Raw genomic sequence first — 22,349 nt, forward strand, 5'->3', positions numbered from 1 at the left:
AGGTATTGGAGACCTCAATTGGCCACTGTTGGAAACAAGATGCTGGCCTTGATGGACCTTTGGTCTGTCCCAGTGTAGTAATACTTATGTAGTTAAGTGATCGAGCTGTCCTCCCGTGCCCTTCTCCTCAGGTAGCATTCTAGGGACAAGCAACAAACAAACTGAAGTGCCGAGCAGGCAACACACATTATATCATTTTCAACAACACTGCAATTTAAGAAAAGAAACAGTCAGGCAGAGAGAGAAAGTCAAATGGAGAGGAAAAAAAAATGTTTCTCCAAGAAAAAGCCAAAGTGAAAAATGAGTCTCTGGGCGCCTTTTACAAAGTGGCACTACTGATTAGAGGCAAACTGAATGCAAAGAGACCCATAGGCTTCTTCACATTCAGCGCACGCTAATTGGTAGCATCGCTTTGTAAAAGGAGCCCTCTCTTTTTATATGTATGGATATCAACATACAGGGAATAAAATTATTTTTGGCAGGGGAGGGGGATTATTTTGTCATGTTCCATTATGGGGGTGGGGGGAGTGGTATTATTTTTTTCATGTTTTGTTATTGGGGTGGGGGAGGGGATGGGTAGTGGGAAATTTCTGTTCATGATGATATTATGTTGTTAGTAGTAAAAGAGGCCCATTTTGAACACAAAGGAAATGGGCACTAGCAAAGTTCCAGGGCCCCCTCACCCCCCTCCTCTTCTCCCCCTCACCCCCTCTTCCCCCCTCCCCCACCCCCCCCTTCTCCCTCCCTCCTCCGACCCCCTCCCGACCCCCCTCCTCCCTTCCTCCTCCCCCCTCTCCCCCCTCCCTCCCTCCCTTCCCCCTCTCAGGACCCCCCTCCCCCCTCTCTCTCTCTCATCTCAGGACCCCCCTCTCCTCCAATTTCCGCCGCCCAGCGCCTCCCTCCCTCTGTGTCTGTGGCCTGCGAGTGCAAGGAGGATGTGTGCTGTTTAAAATGTTTTACCTCCTGCTCGGCCGCCAACACTAAAGTGCAGCAATGACAGACGTTGCTTCAGACAGGCTGTGGTTTCAGCTGTTCCTCTGGTCCCGCCCTCATTTCCTGTTTGCGGAAACTGAGAGCGATTGCGATTGCCTGTGGTTGGTCCCTTCTCCTTCTGACGTCGGGTTTCATTCCCTGGCAACTATACAGAGTTCCCTTGAGGGCGGGGCAGTGATCGGGAGTGCGATTACAAACCCTACGATCACTACACGGCTTCACTGCCATGGAGTCAGCTTCAGAACGTTGGAGGTGCGAATTATTATATTAGATATGGTGGATGAGGAGGTGGGAGGGGGTTTGGAGGGGGAAGTTGGGATTTGTTTGTTTCAATAAATATATCCTTTTAGATTGGATCAGTGTCTGTATCAATTCTTTTCTCACATGCTGTCCTGTCTGTTGGGTATGTTCCTGAGGTGCCTCATCTCCCCCCCATCTGAACTGTCATATTCCTCCCTACCTAAGGCCTGCGGCACTTCAGCACTAGGTGAATGCAGCATGCTTTATGTAACAGGTTCACAGACTTTGGCGGCCCTGTGTAGCTCCCCTACGTAGCACGCTGATCTAAACCCCATTGAAAAGAAAATCACACCGAAAACTACGCTGTACAGAATCGTGCTTTGCACCGAACCACCCCCAAATATGTATGCGCCAGCACTTGCAGGACTATAATTCGGTGGCCATTTTAGCCCACGAAGAAGACTGATACTATACTAGGCTGCATAACTAATAGACACGCCCCCCTGATCACACCCCTTTTTCAGTTGCGTGACTCACAAACTGTGTGCAGCACTTTATAGAATGTGTGTAGAGAGATATGCGTGTAATTCCTGTGTCATTTATTTATTTATTTGTAGCATTTGTATCCCACCTATTTGCAGGCTCAATGTTGCTTACAATTGTTCCGTAATGGTGATCACCAATTTCAGAAAACAGAAATCCATAGTTAAGGTGAAGGAGACAGAGTGGGTTAAGTATTCAAGTAGGAAGTTCATTTTCATAATAAGAAATAAAAAAGTAATGGGTAAAACTTCAGACGTGGTAAATTGTCATGAACAATAGGAATATAAACTTCAAATTATGATAAAATTAGTATGGACAATTAGGAAAATAAAGAGTTACGTTATTGTGTGGATCAAGTGTGAATTTGTTTACTGTTAAATTAGGATGGAATTAATTAGTGTTAATTGCTCATTAGCAGTCAATCATCGGTGCTGATAAGCTTGTTAACTAATTAAGATACATGCACATGACATAGCACACAGATTTGTGCATGTATCTTTGGACGCCATATACAGAATTGGGGAGGGGGTAAGCGTGTTCTGTAAATGGTGCCTAACTTTCAGTGCAATTTATAGAATAGTTGCTTAGTGCATTTTTTTGGTGCCAATTTTTCGGCACTATTTATAGACTTTGGTCCTTAATCTGCTACCACGTGACCACGTTAAGGGGTTTGCGGTAGTTTTCCTGTTACTGTGTGGTAATTTTTCTGAATTTCTCTGTCAGGGGGCATGACATGGCCAGAGAACTTACATGAACGTGTTCCCGTGTTAACTGTGGCGAGGTACTGTGTGCACACCAATTGCCTCTTGGCCAGCTTGCTGTCTGATGTTGAGCTCCCTAGGCATCCAAGACACAGCATTATGGATTAGGGGACCCACCTAGAGAAGATTATAAAACGTGCCTAGTCACAGCCTCACATAACTTATAACAAGTTACCCCATAACTTACATGAGCTAGTGAAAAGTGTGTTTCCTTGAAAGGAACCATTTGAGACCTTTAACTGTGGTGATGCTCTAGTAAATATACATACTTTCAGCCACTCTATGGAATTTTAAAATTTGAGTCGCAATTGTGTGTTAAAAGCTAAAAGATGGATATTATTGTTAAGCAGAATCCTTTTTTTAGTAAGACTGCACATTTCTGTCTTATGTGTTTGACTGTTTAGAAGAGACTTTTTGTCAAGCAGATTCAGCCTGGTATGTGCCATCATATTTTTAAAGCCAGATTTTAATTTCTGGGGGAAAGAAGGACAAAAAACAACAACGATATATGTGTGTAACTTCTGCAGCAAATAAAACCAGAACCAAAAAACCTGCAAATTAAGGGGTCCTTTTACTAAAGTTTTGCACTTCTACGCGTCCCAAATTACAGCATGATCAGTGCAAGCTGCTGGGGGGCATTTCCAGCATTTTCCTGTGCAGTTACCACATGGTAAAGGCAGCTGCTAATAGTGAGGATGCACTTACTGGGATTTAACTTAAGCTGGAGACGTGTCAGTTGCATGTTACTACTACTACTACAAATCATTTCTATAGCGCTACCAGTCGTACGCAGCGCTTCACAATTAAACATGAAGAAAAGACAGTCCCTGCTCGAAAGAGCTTACAATCTAAATCAGGACAGACAGACAGGACAAATAAGGGATAAGGGTAGGACAGACAGATAGGACACATAGGGAAAAGGGACTATTGAAGAGAGGAAGACAAGATAAAGGTTACGAGCAGGTGACAAGTTAGGAATTAAAAGTAGCATCAACTTAGCCCGGATTTGAAGGCGGTCAGGGATGGAGCTTGACGTAACGGCTCAGGACGTCTATTCCAGGCATAAGGTGCAGCGAGATAAAAGGATCGGAGTCTGGAGTTAGCGATGGAGGAGAAGGGTGCAATTAGGAGAGATTTGCCTAGTGAACGGAGTTCCTGGGAAGGAGTGTAGGGAGAGATGAGGGTGGAGAGGTAGTGAGGGGCAGCAGAGTGAATGCACTTATAGGTTAATAAGAGGAGCTTGAACTGTAAACGGAAACGGATAGGGAGCCAGTGAAGTGACTTCAGAAGAGGGCTGATATGGACATAGCGACTTTGGCGAAATATTATTGTTATTATTGTTGTTGACCCCTGTGTCACATTTTGAACATTGTGTGGTTTGCATGTACTTTTAGCCTATTGAAGGAGGGAAGGTTTCAGTCAGGCCTCTTCACTTGGGATGGGGAATAAAGGGGTGGCAGAAAACAGAGAGAGAAATGGGCAAAGGCAAAAAAAAAAAAAACGTTCAAGGGAAACTCATGGCCAAAACAAAGAAGGCAGGTGAAAACACCGCTTTCCGTGGAATCGGCTGCTACAGTAACAGAATGGTGATACCAATAAGTCCAGAGGAGGGTGCTCTCTGCTGACATCGTTAACTGCACTGCTGCTAAGAAATTGTTTTAAAAAAAGGATACACTTAATAAGCAACAACAGACGGCTCTATTATAATTTGCTTTGGGGTTTCTTAGACTGGTAGGGCATTTATTTATTTACAAATTTATAGATTGCAAGTTAAATCAACAATTACCCTATGTAGTGAACAAACATATTAAAACCTATATAATAATAACACCATGTTAAAAAATAACATAAAAATAATAATAACACAGCAGCTTAAATATATCCCCATAAGACAGCAGCGTGTGAATGAACGGGCAAATAGCCAGGACTTAACCTTTCTCCTAAATGTCAGGAAATTAACTTTGCACATGGTTGGACAAAATGCCACCTTAGGTGTCGGCTTTGTATTTCTTTGCCTATCTGTCTGTCCCTCGTTTTCTCTCTCTGTATAATGTGTGACTATCTGTATCTTTTTCTATATTCATAAATATAGGTCCTCATTTTACAAGCCATATTTGGGTTTAATACGTGCATAAACTGGCATTTAAACGTTTATCTTGCATAAATGTGTAAGCCCCAGTGGTGTGCTGGAGCCAACTCGCTCCGGCTTGCAAGAGCCGCTTGTTAAATTTTGACAGCACTTGCGAGCCGGTTGTTCTTGGGGGCAAGCCGGCTCCATTACGGGAGGTAAGCATGACAGGAGGCCACCATCACAGGCCATGCTTACCTCCCCTCCCGCTCCCAAACATGTCCAACGATGTCTTTCGCCCCCACCATCCCCTCCCGCTCCCATCCGTCTCTTTTTGTATTACCTCCGTCGAAGCGCCGCCTTATTTAAAGCCCTGCTGCCCATCTCCAGCCTTCTCCTGCTTGCGTCTGATGAGTTCGTTCCCGTAGTCCCACCTTCTGACGTCATTTCCTTTTTCCGCGGCGGGACTGAGGGAACGAACATCATCATGAAGCAAGCAGGGGAAGGCTGGAGACGGGCAGCAGGGCTTTAAATAAGGCGGCGGTTCGACGGAGGTAATACAGAAAGATGGATGGCAGCGGGAGGGGAGGGTGGGGGCGATGGAGAATCGCTGGACATGGATGGGTAGAGGGGGGCAGGAGAGAGAAGAGAATTGCTGGGTATGGATGGATAGAGAGGGGCAGGGGAGAGAGGAGAGTTTCAGGACATGGATGGAGGGGAGGGCAAGAGAAATTCTGGACATGGATGGAGGGGAGGGAAGGGAGAGAGAAGAAATGCTGGACATGGAGGGAAGATAGAAGAAGGAGATTAGATGAGGGAAAAGGAAGTGAGGAGAGAAACTGCACATGGATGGAGAAAATAGGCAGAAGCTGGATCCACTGTACAGTCAAGTCTGCAGAGGACCAGAAATGAAGAAGAAAGGAGGAAAGAAAAGAAATAAATGGAAAGGAAGCCCTGGAAACGGAGTCAAGGGAACAGATAGAGAGCAGCAGAATCAGATACTGGGCTAGCATGATCAGAGAAACAAAGTCACCAGACAACAAAGGTAGAAAAAAATAATTTTATTTTCATTATAGTGTTTGGAATATGTCCACTTTGAGAATCAGGTGCTGAATGTTAAAAGTTTATATTTATTTACTTATTTATGGCATTTTATCCCATATTAAACATGAATTAGATTGGAACCTGGGATCATTTAATTTTTTTTTCCTGGAGAGAGTAATGCATTGCCCCCCCTCCCCCGGCTATAGCCAGCTCTGCAATTTTTGGGGGGGCGCAGAGGTGGGGGGGCGCAGTGGTGGATGGGGGGGGGGGGGGCGCAGAGGTGGATGGGGGGGGCGCTGAGGTGGACCGGGGAGAAAGCCTGTTAAAAATTTTCCAGCACACCACTGGTAAGCCCCCATTTTGCAAAGCTTAGGATATGCATGTAATTTATTTATTGTATTTGTTACATTTGTATCCCACATTTTCCCACATATTTGCAGGCTCAATGTGGCTTACATAATACCGTGAAAGCATTCGCCAAGTCCGGTACGGGATAAGTACAAAATGTTGTAGTGGGATAGAGAAGAGAAGATAATAAACCTTAACGCATGCAAATGGCAAGGGGGTGCAACCTGGATATGTTCTGGGCGGACAAGGGAAAGTTTGTAGACATTTCATCCCCATTTCAGAAGGGGATAAAATGTCCATGTCCTAAAACATCCGCATCAGGGGTTACACCTGCTCCCACGCACGTTTAGAATTTAGTAACCAGCTGCTCTCGAGCAGTCCTCCAGTGCAGGGATTAAGAGGGGTTGCCCCCTGAAAACCTTCAATGATTCTTGAATCCCTAACACATAACCAGTCATGTGCTGGAACATAGCTAGTTATCTTTGTGATCTTAGAAAAATAACTGGTTAGGTGCCGGCTTTCAGGATGTCTATCTTCTATATAATTTTTCTGTTCATTGGCAAAAACCTTCTATTTTAAGGACTCAATATCAATCAAAGTGTGTTCCTAGGTACCGGCTACACAATTAAATGCCCCTCTTCAGTTTACTTTTACGTGTGTAGCCGGTACCTAGGAACACACTTTGATTGATATTGAGGGGCAAAATCGAAAAGTGCCGGCCAAATAGCTGGCCGGCCATCTCCAGCACTGGCGCCGCAAGCGGGCAGAGCCAACCATATTTTTGAAAAAGATGGCCGGCCATCTTTTTCTTCGCTAATACGGTTGGGCCCGGCCAAATGTCAGACTTCGCCAGGGTTGAGATAGCCGGCCTCGGTTTTCGGCCATAATGGAAAATAATGCTGGCGATCTCAAACCCGGCGAAATCCAAGGCATTTGGTCGTGGGAGGAGCCAGCATTTGTAGTGCACTGGCCCCCCTCACATGCCAGGACACCAACCGGGCACCCTAGGGGGCACTTCTAAAAACTAAAAAATAAAAATAGTTCCCTTCCCTTGGTTGTTTAGCCCCCCAAACCCACTCCCCACAACTCTACACCATTACCATAGCCCTAAGGGGTGAAGGGGAGCACCTAGATGTGGGTATAGTGGGTTTCGGGTGGGTTTTGGAGGGCTCTCATTTACCACCACAAGTATAACAGGTAAGGGGGATGGGCCTGGGTCCACCTGCCTGAAGTGCACTGCAACCACTAAATACTGCTCCAGGGACTTGCATACTGCTATCATGGAGTTGGGTATGACATTTGAGGCTTGCAAAAAAAGTTTTTTAATTTTTTTTGGGAGGGAGGGGGTTGGTGACCACTAGGGGGGAGTAAGACGAGGCCATCCCCGATTCCCTCCGGTGGTTATTTGGGGCCCCTTTTTGAAGCTTGGTCGTGAAAAAAAAGGGACCAAGTAAAACCGGCGAAATGCTCGTCAAGCCTGGCTTTTTTTTTTCCATTATCAGGCGAAGCCGGCCATCTCGTGAGCACGCCCCCGTCCTGCCCCGTCCCTCCTTCACTACCCTACCAACACGCCCCCTTCATGTTTCGCCGGCTCCGTGACGGAAAGCAGTTGAACCCGGCCAAAATCGGCTTTCGATTGTACCGATTTCGCCGGGTTCAGGAGATCGCCGGCCATTTCCCGATTTGTGTCGGAAGATGGCTGGCGATCACTTTTGAAAATGAGCTGGATTGTGTCCTTAAAATAGAAGGTTTTTGCCAATGATGAGAAACAGATCATTTGACCAATATTAAGGTCAGTTTTGATCACTATTGGTTCATTAGACCTTTGGGTCTTGAGTGCCTTGAGGCTTTTCCTTCTTTTAAGGGACAATTGTGTACTTATCTCCTGCTATTATTGTTACATGTGGATCTTTCAGTGCAAATTAATTAAACAAGTTCAGTATAATATAAAATGAGGCCAAGATTTTTTTTTTTAGAGAATTTTGTACAGAACTTCTTAAACTTCTGTAGTTTGCAACATTTTTCTCCTCCTTTATCCAGCAAGGATAAAATCGATGGTCATCATTTCGATCAGTGGCATTGCAAACAGGGAAGCAGCCCTGCATGGGTCTAAAAACACACTGTAAAGAAGGACAGAGTGTCTGATGCTGTCAGATATGAATTGTTTTGTTGCAGGCAGCTGATGGTTGCTTTGTGAACTGCTGGATGTAAGAAAAGAAATGATTACAGGATTTGTCACCAGAAATTACCTCTGCTGGGTATGAGCAGTGTCTCATCCATGCCCTCCATAATGGGAACCTTTTTTTTGCTGTTTGTATCAATGCTGTAGACAGGATGTGTCAGAACAGATACTGTTCAGTTGTTCAACAAGTTTTTCCTATTATCCTCTCAGGTGAAATGGAGTATATGAAAGACTCAAGGAAAATATTATTATGGATTTAAGGACATGCTATAGGTGGTAGATAAATCTTAATAAATCTAATCTAATACAAGGCTTGTATTCCACAGATATCTTGTAAGTTTAGCGTGGATTACAAAAGAAAGAACTGGGTATACCCAGGATAATATATATGTAACTTCATATTATAAAATAAACAATTACAAATTAACACCATTTTAAAAGGCCCTAAATTATAAATATCTTTCATCAACCTATAATAAATATTTTTCAAATAACCAGATTTTCAAAGATTTCTAAAATAAAAGATAACTTTTTTTTACAAAAGGAAAGAAGATCAATAAACTTTTTATTTTTTAAAGCTAACTCCTTTAAATGACGGAAAATGCAGGGTCAAAAAGCCTCTCACCTTGAAATACTGTTGTAAATTGGAAAGATTATCAATGAAAGTATAACTACTACTACTACTACTATTTACTACTACATATGAGAATTAATTCATGAAATGGTGAACTCAGGACACTTCAGCATTAAGGATCACAGAAAGAAGGATGGAGTTGATTTTGATCCAAGATGGCTGCAGATGGCTAGCTAAGAGAGGCAGCATTTTACTTTTCTCATGCTATGGGAAACCAAGAAGAAAACAGCCATGGAAGATTGTCATCCCTGTGGATCAGACCCCTTTGGTGTCTATGGACTCTTACCTTGTTCATAGAGGAGACCAAATTGAGAATCTGGATCTTCATCTGCTGAGAAGGTCTTCAAGTGGAGATGCAGGTTACTCTCTTAGAAGTGGAATATCCTTGAGTCTGGATGCCCACCCCCCCCCCCCCACTCCACCCCATGTAGCCTTCTAATCCCAGCTTCCTGGTTAAGGCAGAAGAATCCCAGGCTCGAGAAAGAGATTCCGTGTTTGCTCAGCCTACTCTGGAATGGTTGAATTACCTGAAATGGGAAAGAAGACTCAATGTCTTTCGAAGACCATGGAAGGTGAGATGGCTAAGGAATCTTCTTTGGGAATCGTTGGTGTAGTATCTTTGCCACAGACATTAGTGAGTAAACCTTCCATAATGTCACTAGAAAATATTTGGTTAGCTATTTCTGATCTTGCAAAGACAATACTGCCAGTAGTGAAAGATATATCGACTCAAACTACTGAATTGCAGAAAAATACGGCAAACATTGAAAGCTTGGAGGACCAAACTGCGGAACTGAAAGTAATATCTCACAAAGTTGTTGAAGTAGAATAATCAGTGAAGCAGGTTCAGAATATTCAGGAAGTAATAATTAAGGTCATAAACATCTTGCGAACAAAGATGGAAAATATTGAAAATAATGCCGGGAGTGTAAACCTGAGACTGATAAACTTTCCATGTGATAGAAAAATATCTCCAAGGGAAAAGTTAAAGCTTTATTTTTTGGAGATTCATCAATTAGAGATGGAGCAGGTTCCATGAATTCTTAAATCATATTATCTGTCTCAGAGAAAACACAGAGCATTTAGCTCTGATGGTAGTTTGACTATGGACTCTTTAGAAGCTTCTTTAGACCCTGCTCAACTGGAAGGTTGAAGTGAAACAATGATTGTAACTTTGGGTAGCATCCCTGAAAGGGATTGGATATTTCAACCGTACTTTAAAAATCAACAGAAGTTATTTAAGAACATTAAAGTATCCTTATTTCCTGATTTATCAAAAGATACTCAGAAAAGAAGGAAGCATTTCCTTCTACTAAAACCTGGTATCCTTGATTGGGGCAACCTTTTCTTTTTTTTTAATTTCCTTGCAAATACATTATTTCCTTTCATGATGCTAAATATATATTTTTGGGACCCTGCATAACTTACCTCCTTTTTGGCAACAAGAAGAATCTCTGGTTCATCTCCAGTAGGGTATTGAGGTTTTTTGAATGTGAATTTGATCTCTTGAAATCTCAGCAAGTTAATATCATGTTTTGTCTTTCAAGATTTCCTGATTTGATCTCCATTGTTTGGTTCTTGGATCATTATTGAGGAATCAGGCCAAAGTGCAATTAACCTGCTTATTTTCGAAGGAGATGGCCGGCCATCTTCAGACACAAATCGGGAGATGGCCGGCCATCTCCTAAACCTGGCCAAATCAGTATAATCGAAAGCTGATTTTGGCTGGGTTCAACTGCTTTCCGTTGCGGAGCCGGCCAAACTTCAAGGGGGCGTTTCGGCAGGGTACAGAAGGCGGGACGGGGGTGTGGTTACGAGATGGCTGACTTCGCCCGATAATGGAAAAAACAAAGCCGGCCCTGATGAGCATTTCGCCGGCTTCACTTGGTCCCTTTTTTTTCAGGACCAAGCTTCAAAAAGTTGCCCCAACTGACCAGATGACCTCCGGAGGGAATCGGAGATCACCTCCCCTTACTCCCCCAGTGGTCACCAACCCCCTCCCACCCAAAAAAAATATATATTTTTTGCCAGCCTCTATGCCAGCCTCAAATGTCATACCCAGCTCCCTGACAGCAGTATGCAGGTCCCTGGAGCCGTTTTTTGTGGGTACAGTGCACTTCAGGCAGGTGGACCCAGACCCATCCCCCCTACCTGTTACACCCTTACCTTGGGTGCTGAGCCCTCCAACCCCCCCCCCAAAAACCCACTGTACCCACATGTAGGTGCCCCCCTTCATCCCTTAGGGCTATGGTAGTGGTGTAGAGTTGTGGGTAGTGGGTTTGGGGGGGGGATTTGGGGGGGGGGGCTCAGCACCCAAGGTAAGAGAGCTGTGCACCTGGGAGCAATTTTTGAAGTGCACTGCAGTGCCCCCTAGGGTGCCCGGTTGGTGTCCTGGCATGTGAGGGGGACCAGTGCACTACAAATGCTGGCTCCTCCCATGACCAAATGCTTTGGATTTGGCCAGGTTTGAGATCGCCGGCATCTCTAAAGCCAGCCCAAATGCTGAGGTTTGGCCGCCTCCGACCGTATTATCGAAACGAAAGATAGCCGGCTATCTTATTTTGATAATACGGTCGGGACATCGCTTTACAGGGCCGACCATATAGATGGCCGGCGCCATTCTATTATGCCCCTCCACTGGTTAGTAAAGAGTTGGCACTTGGCAGGTGTGCACTAAAGGAATTATGTGCTCAGGTTATAGGATTACCAAGTGTAGTTACGTGCTAACTGCAAATTAGCACCAATAACTCCAATTAGTCCCTAATTTAACAATTAAGTCATATGCTTAACTGGTAGTATTCTATAACCTGCACACAGTTTTCTCAGAGGCGTTCCGACTATTCTTACGCATACTTTATAGAATAGTTGCATTGACAAGCCCAACTGCAGCACTTAGGCACCAACATTTATGTCAGCCTGGGAGAGGGGCTGTTAAGGATTTAGGCTGATTTCCAGTCCCCCGCAGTCTCTTGGCTGTTGAGATACAGATTTCCTTCCTTTCTGGATCAGCTCCTGGTTTTGGAGCCTTGGAGAGGGGACTGAGCTCCTGGAATGGCCACCAAGGATTATGATTACTTATTCAAACTTCTCATCATTAGGGATTCAGGTGTTGGTAAAAGCAGCCTTTTACTGCGGTTTGCCGATAATACTTTTTCTGGGAGCTATATCACTACGATTAGAGTGGACTTCAAGATCAGGACGCTAATGATAAATGGAGAGTGGGTAAAGCTGCAGGTCTGGGATACAACTGGGCAAGAGCACTTCCGCACCATCACTCCCACGTATTATGGAAACACACATGGCGTCATCATAGTCTATGATGCCACCAGTCCAGAGTCCTTTGTGAATGTGAAGCGGTGGTTGCATGAGATTGGGCAGAACTGTGATAAGTTTGGTGTGTAACTGCGGATTTGCACTAGTATCCTATGTCAACTTTTCTGTTATAGAATACTGGATTAGCGCCCAGTTTTCTGGCACCTAACTTTTAGCAACCTATATTAAATTTACCCATAAGAGTGAAAAAGGCTGCACAAGATTTTAGAAATACTAGTAAAAAAGGCCTATTTCTGACACAAATGAAACGGGCGCTAGCAAGGTTTTCCTCGGCTCCCCTGCAGCCACCCGTGTCCAGCAACCCTCCTCTCCCCCTGCAGCCACCCATGTCCAGCGACCCTCCTCTCTCCCCTGTCCCCCTCCTGCCACCCATGTCCAGCGACCCTCCTCTCTCCCTTGTCCCCCCTCCAGCCACCCATGTCCAGCGACCCTCCTCTCTCCCTTGCCTCCCCTCCAGCCACCCATGTCCAGTGACCCTCCTCTGGACATGGATCAGCTGTGAGGCATGTTTTTTTCCCCCCAGGTTCTGAAGTTGACATCATAATGGCTACGGTGATGTCAGCCTGATCTACGGAGCCTAGCAGACCAACTCGGAATGAGCCACGGTCCCAGGCAAGTAAGAACGTTGGAGGTGAGAATTATTATATAGGAAGTGGTAAAAGTTCTCATTATTATTGTTGTTGCAGCCTACCAGGAAAACCAATCCACCTGCTAGTTATCATCAGAGCCTGCCAGGCAGACCTGACTGTGGGCTCTTTTTACTAAGCGGCGATAAGCCCAATGCAGGCTTACCGCTCACTAAACAGGAAGTACTACTGGGCTACTGCAGCAGCCTGGCAGTACTTCCTACACTTAATACACCGTCATATCAGGTTACCGCTGGGTTAGCGCAGGAGCCCTTACCACCACCTCCATGGTTTGCGGTAGGGCTGCCCCCCAGATTGGGCACACGGCAAGTGGTTTACTTGCCACATGGCTATTTCCTGCAGGAACGAGAGACTTCCCTTTTACCCACTGCGGTCAAAGAGGGCCTCGGCACACGTGAAAAACACATGCCAGCGCCAGCACCAGGGCCGCCGAGAGACTGGGCCAGGCCCGGGACAAGACCGCCCCCGGGGCCCCCCTTCACCTGCTACCGGGCCCTGTGCACAGAACTTAAACGCCTCACCTTCGAAAGCACAGCAAGCAGCGGCAGACCACTCCTTCCTTCCGTGTCTCACTCTCGCGGGTTATGTCAGGCGAGGGTGGGACATGGAAGGAAGGAGTGGTCTGCCGCTGCTTGCTGCGCTTTCGAAGGTGAGGTGCTTAAATTCAATGCAAGGGAGCGACGGAGGGCGGGCGGGCCGGACTGCGGCGGTGGCGCCTGCCTCCCCCCAGAGGCTTGGGCCTGGGGAATTTTGTCCCCCCTGTCCCCTCCTCTCGGCAGCCCTGGCCAGCACAGGCACCCTTTTGCCGCAGCTTGGTAAAAGGAGCCCTGTGTGGTTGCCAAGGCTCTTACTAGTTCTCCTGCCTTTCATTCTAGCGGCCCCAGTATTTATTTAATACATTTATACACCGCCTACAACTTTAGGCGGTTTCCAAATAGTTTTCAATTAGAGCAATTAGATCTAGTCTAAGTGTGGAATGTTTTCGTAGCATTGCTCTGCCATACTTGGATTATTGCAATTCATTGTATTTTTATTTTTTGTTACATTTGTACCCCGCGCTTTCCCACTCATGGCAGGCTCAATGCGGCTTACATATTGTATACAGGTACTTATTTGTACCTGGGGCAATGGAGGGTTAAGTGACTTGCCCAGAGTCACAAGGAGCTGCCTGTGCCTGAAGTGGGAATTGAACTCAGTTCCTCAGGACCAAAGTCCACCACCCCTAGGCCACTCTTCCACTGTTGCTACTATTGGTGATTCTACATGGAATGTTGCTATTCCAATAGAAGTCGTCCCTTGCAGATCACCAATGTGGCCGCGCAGGCTTCTGCTTCTGTGAGTCTGACGTCCTGCACATACGTGCAGGACATCAGACTCACAGAAACAGAAGCCCGCGCAGCCTTCTACATGGAATGTTGCTAGTGGAATAGCAACATTCCATGTAGAATCTCCAATAGTAGCAACATTCCATGTAGAATCTCCAATAGTATCTATTTTATTTTTGTTACATTTGTACCCTGTGCTTTCCCACTCATGGCAGGCTCAATGCGGCTTACATGGGGCAATGGAGGGTTAAGTGACTTGCCCAGAGTCACAAGGAGCTGCCGGTGCCTGAAGTGGGAATTGAACTCAGTTCCTCAGGACCAAAGTCCACCACCCTAACCACTAGGCCAATTGTAGATCTTTCTATTTTGCGCTGTTCATCTTGTCGGATACTATTTAATGTTGAGATGTAATTCCATCTAAATGTGATGCTTCTTAGCTTGTACACCGCGATGAATCCTATTGGAGATATGGCAGGACATAAGCTATGAATAGAATAGAATAGAACCATACATAATTAAAACAGATATACAATCACCTTTTTGCTGGCATTCCCATGCAAATGTTTAATTAAATATTTGAATGTTAAATATGTTTTTTTCGAACCCGAACAGTTGAAGTTTTTTCTGGAACAGAAAAAGCTTTCCAATGTTAGTTTGAACAACTGTTAACATGATAATAAGTGGGTAGAATATGAGTCAGGCCATTTTCTATTATTGAAAATTTTTCTTGTGCTTTCCTTGTTAAAAGACTAACCCCCTGTATATGTTGTGGTCTAAGGAAGAGTAGATTAATATGATGTACAATTTTTGGTTTGGGGGGAAAGAATCTGTTATTTGAATATTACTATCTCTGTTTTTCCTATACAAGATGTATATCTCTGTAAATTGTTAAATTAATAAATAAAAAAAACAGATATACAAAATTAAAACAAAAAAAACCATAATAACCATACAAAATAACAAACAGGTAATGCTGCTCTTCTACACTAAAAGTCACAGTAGTTCATTCTTAAAGAAAGGCTGCAACAAACAGCTGAACAATTTAACAACAGCTTGGTTAGAAGTTATATAGGTATAAAAAAAATCCTTTTGTGCATAGGTTAGAAAAACATTGTATATTACTTATATAAACTGTCCTTTGTCGTAGAACTGTAACTTCAATTTATTTGGCACCTCACACAATGCCGGGCAACCCAGCATGGTATCTCATTCTTTGTAACCCACCCAGATCCTAATTGGTATGGACAGGGATATAAATATTGAACTAAATGAAATTCAATTAAAATACTGCTTTCAGATGTCCACTTGAAACATGCATTCCCATTATACATGTCAATCATATACAGATCTGTTAGCGGCATAAAATGGTCATACAAATGAGAACTATGCATTACTGTCAATAAAAGTGATATGGAAAAGAAAAATTCATAAGCACATAAGTATTGCCATACTGGGACAGACTGAAGGTCCATCAAGCCCAGCATCCTATTTCCAGCAGTGGCCAATCCAGGTCACAAGTACCTGGCAAGATCCCCCAAAAGTACAATACATTTTATGCTGCTTATCGTAGAAATAAGCAGTGGATTTTCCCCAAGTTCATTTTAATAATGGTCTATGGATTTTTCCTTTAGGAAGCCATCCAAACCTTTTTTAAACCTTGCTAAGCTAACTTCTTTTACTACATTCTCTGGCAATGAATTCCAGAGTTTAATTCCAGAGCTTAATTACACTTTGTTTTAATTTTACTACTTTGTAGCTTCATTGCATGCTCCCTAGTCCTAGAATTTTTGGAGAGAGTAAACAAGCGACTCACGGCTAACCATCCCACTCCAGGAAAATGAGATCCAACATGCCGCAGCATTGATTGGTTATTACTGGGCAGTGGGCTGCTGCTCATATAGTTTCTGTTAAAAACAGGGTTTACAGAAAATTGACTCAAATTTGTCTACTGTTGCAGCCAGGGCCGCCGAGAGACAAAGTTGGGTCCGGGGCAGGGCTGCTGCCGCCACCAGTACCACCGTAGCGTTAACGCAGCTCTGCCACCAAGGGTCCTTCTTCCTGCAGTGTCCCCTCCTACCTATATAGAAACAGGAAGAAGGTGGGATGCGGCAGGAAGAAGGAACTGTAGTGTTAGAGCTGCATTAATGCAATAACCCGAGGTCCAGCACACAATACCAGGAGAGAGAAAGACCGAGGGAGCAGAATCCTCTGCCTGTGTTGTGCCTGCCTGCCTGCCACCGGAAGGCTTGCCAGCACCGGGCCCCCCTTAGAGGCCACCCGGGAGAATCTTCTCTCCCCCTCTTGGCGGCCCTGGTTGCAGTTGGCCTCAGTTTCAGACATCATGAGTTAACTTCAGGTTAGGTGTAAGTTTAAAAAGGTGTAAGCTGAAGAAAGGTAGTGACAAAGGGAATGAGATTTCTATTCCCTTTCCTCTCTTTTTATACCATTGCTTTAAAAAAAATGTTAAAAATTGCTTGCATTTTTCATAACCACCCACTTTTGATTAGGGGGGAAAACATAGTGGTATTTTTCTCAAAGTCCCTGCCATTTACCCCCAAATTCTATAAAAGTCACTAAAGATTTTACATGCAAATATGGGCATGCAATTTAATTGCATAATGAGCTAATTAGCGCTTGTTAACAATAATTAGCACTAATTAGATTTAATCAAAATATATATGCGTAAATTAAGGCACAGGATATGCACCTAAATTTTACACCTGAGTTTAAAAAGGGGGCGCAGAAGTGAAAGGGTCACGGGCAGAATGGGAGCAGAATGGGGCACGATGATTTGCACCATATTTCAGCTGGTGCAAATAGGCATGCCTAAAGTTAGGCGTGATTCCCAGGCGTAAGCATTATTCTATAAACCACGCCTAACTTTAAGCACAGTTTATATAACAGTTCTTTGTTCAGCGCTGATTTTTTTGGCACCATATATAGAACTCACCCCTTAGCAGTTGTTGAGGCGAGAAAGGTGCGCTTTCTTATCTAAAATATTTCACATGGATTTTAAATTTTTGATAGCCCTTTTTACCTTTTGTTTACTGATGACCGACAGGAAAGGAGCTAATCCTAGTTCAGTATTGAATACTAGCAAGGACTGGCTGTGTCACTGACTCCTGTGCCCGCACCACTGGTATAGCCTTGGGTGGGCCCACCCGCTTTGGGCTCAGGCCCACCCAAAATTCTAGCGCCCTTATGGCTGGTGGGAATCTCCAAGCTCCACTAGCTGCAGAGGTCCTCTGGTGGCAAGAACAGCTCCCTTTCCTACTCGCTCCAGCTGGCAGCACTGCGTTTGCACTGCAGTCGTGCTGGCTTCCCCCTGCTGCATGCACAAAAAATGAGTGTGCACAAGGGGGCAGGGCAGTGGAAAATATGTGCACAGTGCTGTCAGTTGGAGCAAGAAGGCGAGGGAACTGTTTTTGCGTCTGGAGGATCTCTGCAGCTAGTGGGGTTTGGAGATCCCCTCAGCCAAGGGGAGAGGAGGAGAGGGGATATGAAGAGACTACACATGCCCACCAAGTTTGCACAGTGGCCCACTCAAAATTTGAAGTCTGGCTACGCCTCTGCCCGCACTTAACATTCAGCCAAATGGGAAAGCATAACAGCCTCTCCTTCTCCCACTGGCTTTTGAAGATATTTCTGGAAAACTCTTGTCTTTTAGCCATGTCCTTCCTCCCTTCTCCCCCTCAGAAATATTGTAACACCCTTCTCTTTCCCTTATGTTCACCTCTTGTATGCTCAGTCCTAGAGAACTGTTTTCTTGGCCTTCCCTTGTCTGTGGCCCCTTCCCCTCGAATATGGCTTTTAAACTGTAAAGTGCTTTGATGTGCTTTCTGCTTGCATTGCAGTACATCAAATAAACTTGGACTTAAGATTTGGAAGTTTGGGGATTGGATAGTGGTTGGGGAGGTAAGGAATTTTCCATTTATCTTTTAGCATAGGAGGGGATGAGGTAATCACCAGGGATTCAATATGTATTTTCTATAACTGGGGGTGAAGAGTTTAAAAGAAATTATAAGTAAAGGATTAAAAAATGTCTGTCTAGAGGCAAACAGGTATAATGCTCTGAAAATTCAACAGGATGGGATCAAATTTGGTATGGAGCAAAAAGACACATCAAGTTCATAAACAGGCCATATTGAACTAGGGATGAGAGAAGTATAACCCCCCAGAAAAATGGCCTAATACATTTTTATATGATAGGCAGTTTCAGCAGATGAGCATACAAACACTGATACATGTAACCTGGCTGTTAAAATATTGCTTCTTCCACATTCCCCTCCCCTGGGCACAGACACACGTGAAGGGGCATAATCGAACGGAAACGTCTATCTCCATGGGCGTTTATCTCCGAGAACGGGTCCGTGAAGGGGCGGACCGAACCGTATTTTCGAAAAACATGGACGTTTATCTTTTTTTTGAGCTGGGCGTTTTTCAGCGATAATGGAAACCGAAAGCGCCCAGCTCAAAAACGAATAACTCCAAGACATTTATTTGTGGGAGGGGCCAGGATTCGTAGTGCACTGGTCCCCCTCACATACCAGGACACCAACCGGGCACCCTAGGGGGCACTTTTACAAAAAAAAAAAAAAAAAAGGTAAAACAGCTCCCAGGTGCATAGCACCCTTCCCTTGGGTGTTGAGCCCCCCAAATCCCCCTCAAAACCCACTGCCCACAAGTCTACACCATTACTATAGCCCTAAGGGGTGAAGGGGGGCACCTACATGTGGGTACAGTGGGTTTGGGGGGCGGTTTAGAGGGCTCCCATTTACCAGCACAAGTGTAACAGGTGGAGGGGGGATGGGCCTGGGTCCACCTGCATGAAGTCCACTGCACTCCCTAATCACTGCTCCAGTGACCTGCATACTGCTGCCAGGGAGGTGGGTATGACATTTGAGGGTGAAAATAAAAAGTTGTGAAACGGCACATTTTGTGGTGGGAGGGGGTTTGTGACCACTGGGGGAGTCAGGGGAGGTCATCCCTGATTCCCTCCAGTGGTCATCTGGTCATTTAGGGCACTTTTTGGGGCCATATTCGTGGAAAAACAGGGTCCAGGAAAAGTGCCCTAAATTCTCGCTAAAAACGCATATTGTTTTTCCATTATCGGAGAAAGGCGCCCATCTCTGATCGCCCGATAACCACGCCCCAGTTCCGCCTTCACCACGCCTTCGACACGCCCCCATCAACTTTGTCCACATCCGCGACGGAGTGCAGTTGAAAACGTCCAAATTTGGCTTTCAATTATACCGCTTTATTCGTTTTTGTGAGATAAACGTCTATCTCCCGATTTGGGTCGCAATATAGGCGTTTTTCTATTTCGATTATAAGCAGGAGAGCCAACCAGGGACGTAGCCACAGGAGGGCCTTGGGGACCTGGGCCCCTGGCTGGCGGGGGTCCCCAAGCCCTGCCAGAAGAAGTGCTCCGCCACCTGCAGACTGCTTGTTTCCAGAGTAGCAAACTGCCACCAAAATCCCAGCCTCCACCCCTCCCTGCACATGCTCGGTTTCCGCAAAACTGAGCATGCTTAGGAGTAGCCTGTCTCCCTGAGCATCTTCAGTTTCACCGAAACTGAGCATGCATTGGGGGGGGGGGGGGGGGGGAGACCTGGCACACTGGCCCCAGCTTTCACAGGGGGAACATGCAAGCTGGGAATAAAGGAGCACTTCCACTGGTGAGGCTTGAGGACCCCTGCCAGCTCAGGTATTTAGGGGTCACGGGGTGCAAAATTTTGACCCTACCCCCACCCCGCACACACACCTTGTGCTCAGGCCCCCCAACACCTGACATCTGGCTACGCGCTTGGCCAATACAGATGCAAACACACACACAGAGGTAAAAAAATGTTTTAAAAACATCAAGGATATAGATGAATGTCATCCCAGCATTTTCTAAACATCATAATGGACGTGGTCTATTCATATCTATTGTTGAAAGCTTTACTAGGTTCTTTTACAAAGCTGATTAATAGATGACTTTACTGTATTTGGTACAGCCAGGACTTCATTTACCTCTGAATTTGCTCACCCAACAGTCATTAGTCCTTATGGCAGATTTATCACTCTGTTATGAGTCTGAATAATTCAATTTCAATGCACTTCATAGTTTTTCTTGCAAAATTAACTGCACAAAGATACACTTAGCATTCAGCCGCCATCCCCCACTGGTTTCTGTGTATATGATTCAGTTGACTGGGTTCTTTCATTTTATTATTGTTTCCTTTGTTGTTGTTCAGCTTGGAGGTTTTTATGCTGTTTTCTCACCCTAAGTTAGAAATAATGAATGGAACTTTAATAGGGAGGGGGTGGGGGGTATGTACACCATTAGCAATTAAAAGAAAGAAAGACTAGAGCGAAACTCCTTGAATATCAATCTAAACAAAGGACGTGATAGCAGATAAGGATACTAACCACCATCTAGTCTGCTGATGCAGTGCTGTAGACCTCAGTTGATCCATGGCTTTTCCTTAGTTTCTTTTCATTTAAGGATCCTCGTGCTTATCCTCTGCTTTCTTGAATTCGGTTCTTGTGATTGCCTCTGTTACTGGAAATGTTACAGTTCCAAAATGATATTTAAGAATAGAGGGGATCGCTCAGAGCATGTGGTCGCAACATGTGCTGGATTTCTAAGTTTTAAGATATATCCTGATTCTATTCTGTTTTATTATCCCCCAATTACCTATAAGGTGATAAGATAAGCATATGTAAGGAAAAGGGGAAGTAAATACACTACATTTGAATTAATTACATTAACCTGCATTGTACGTTTAGGAACATGTGCTTAAAGCATTTGGAGCTTGCACATGTGAGGACATGTGCTTTTCCCAATATAAAGGCCAGATAGTTAACTTTAAAAGAAAATGTTTATTTCGAATACAGGCAAGGTAACCAATTTACAGTGGAGAGGCAATTTTAGAGAGGATCTTTTACCAATGGAAGTGTGCTACAAAATAACAGGTTTGATTGTAAATGAAGCTGGATAACTCACATTGATGGAGGCTGCTATGGAGAGTGATGCAGGAGATCCTTGCTGGAACAGGAAGTTTCTTTGTAGATTTGCTGCCTGATGAGCTTGAAGCCGTTTCTTTCAGGTGGATGTGATGTCCAGCAAGGTTGCCAGCTGGGAAAAATTTTCCCAGCCCCAAACCAGCCGTAAACCCGCCCAAAAACCGCCCGCAGCCAACCCCCGCCCCACCGAACCCCACCTCCCGCGTCACTAGCCCCGCCCCCAAAGTCACCCCTGACGTCAACCCCGCCCCTGAAAGGCTTCTATTGGACCAAATTGGACCAATAGAAGCCCCGGCAGCGGGAAAACCGGCCAATCGGCGGCCGCGAAAACCCACCCAATCCCGCACCGCGGCCGCTCGAAAACCTGCCCAAATCCCCGCAACCCACGCGATTCGAAAATTACCCGCAGCCATTTCCGAAAAGCCGCCCAATTCTGTGGCTTAACCGCAACCCTGCCGACTCTGATGTCCAGCTTGAGAAGTCAGGATTCCAGGAGATTCTAGCTTGCTTTTAGATTTAATCACTTCAGGGCAACAGCGACTAGGACAGGAGCATCAGGAACAGCCAGGAAGAACTCTCTTTCTAAAGAAAGAGCCCCTGCTTTTAAAATGTCTGAACTGGGCATTTATCTACCAGGCTATTTTTAGACTCGCGTCAGGTGGTTGCCCTTGGTCCAATTAGAAAGCTCCTGGGTAGCTGAATTCTGGGCATCTAGTTTTGAGATGGAGCATGGTAACAGGTCACATGTTCAATGACATCATAAGACTTCCTGCCTGGACATCTGCTAGTCCATTGTCTGAGGGCAATTGAGCTTAGATGGGCTTAGTCTTTGTCTGAAAATAGGTGGAGGTGTAGTCTTTTCTTACTGCAGTCTCTGAGATAGCTTTCTTTGGAAAGGAACATCTGCTGGTCCATTGTCTGAGGGCAATTGAGCTTAGATGGGCTTAGTCTTTGTCTGAAAATAGGTGGAGGTGTAGTCTTTTCTTACTGCAGTCTCTGAGATAGCTTTCTTTGGAAAGGAACATCTGCTGGTCCATTGTCTGAGGGTGATTGAGCTTAGATGGGCTTAGTCCTTGTCTGAGAATAGGTGGAGGTATAGTCTTTTGTTAGGTGCTGCTATTTTTGGAGAGGTGTTGATGGCCTTAGGTATTCATCCAGCTTCTCAGTAGTTTTCCAGAGGAGAGGGGGGAAGTAAAGTCTTTGCAGCTGTATATTTTATA

Source organism: Microcaecilia unicolor, chromosome 8 (assembly GCF_901765095.1).
Source record: "Microcaecilia unicolor chromosome 8, aMicUni1.1, whole genome shotgun sequence".
In the NCBI taxonomy this organism is placed as follows: Eukaryota; Metazoa; Chordata; class Amphibia; order Gymnophiona; family Siphonopidae; genus Microcaecilia; species Microcaecilia unicolor.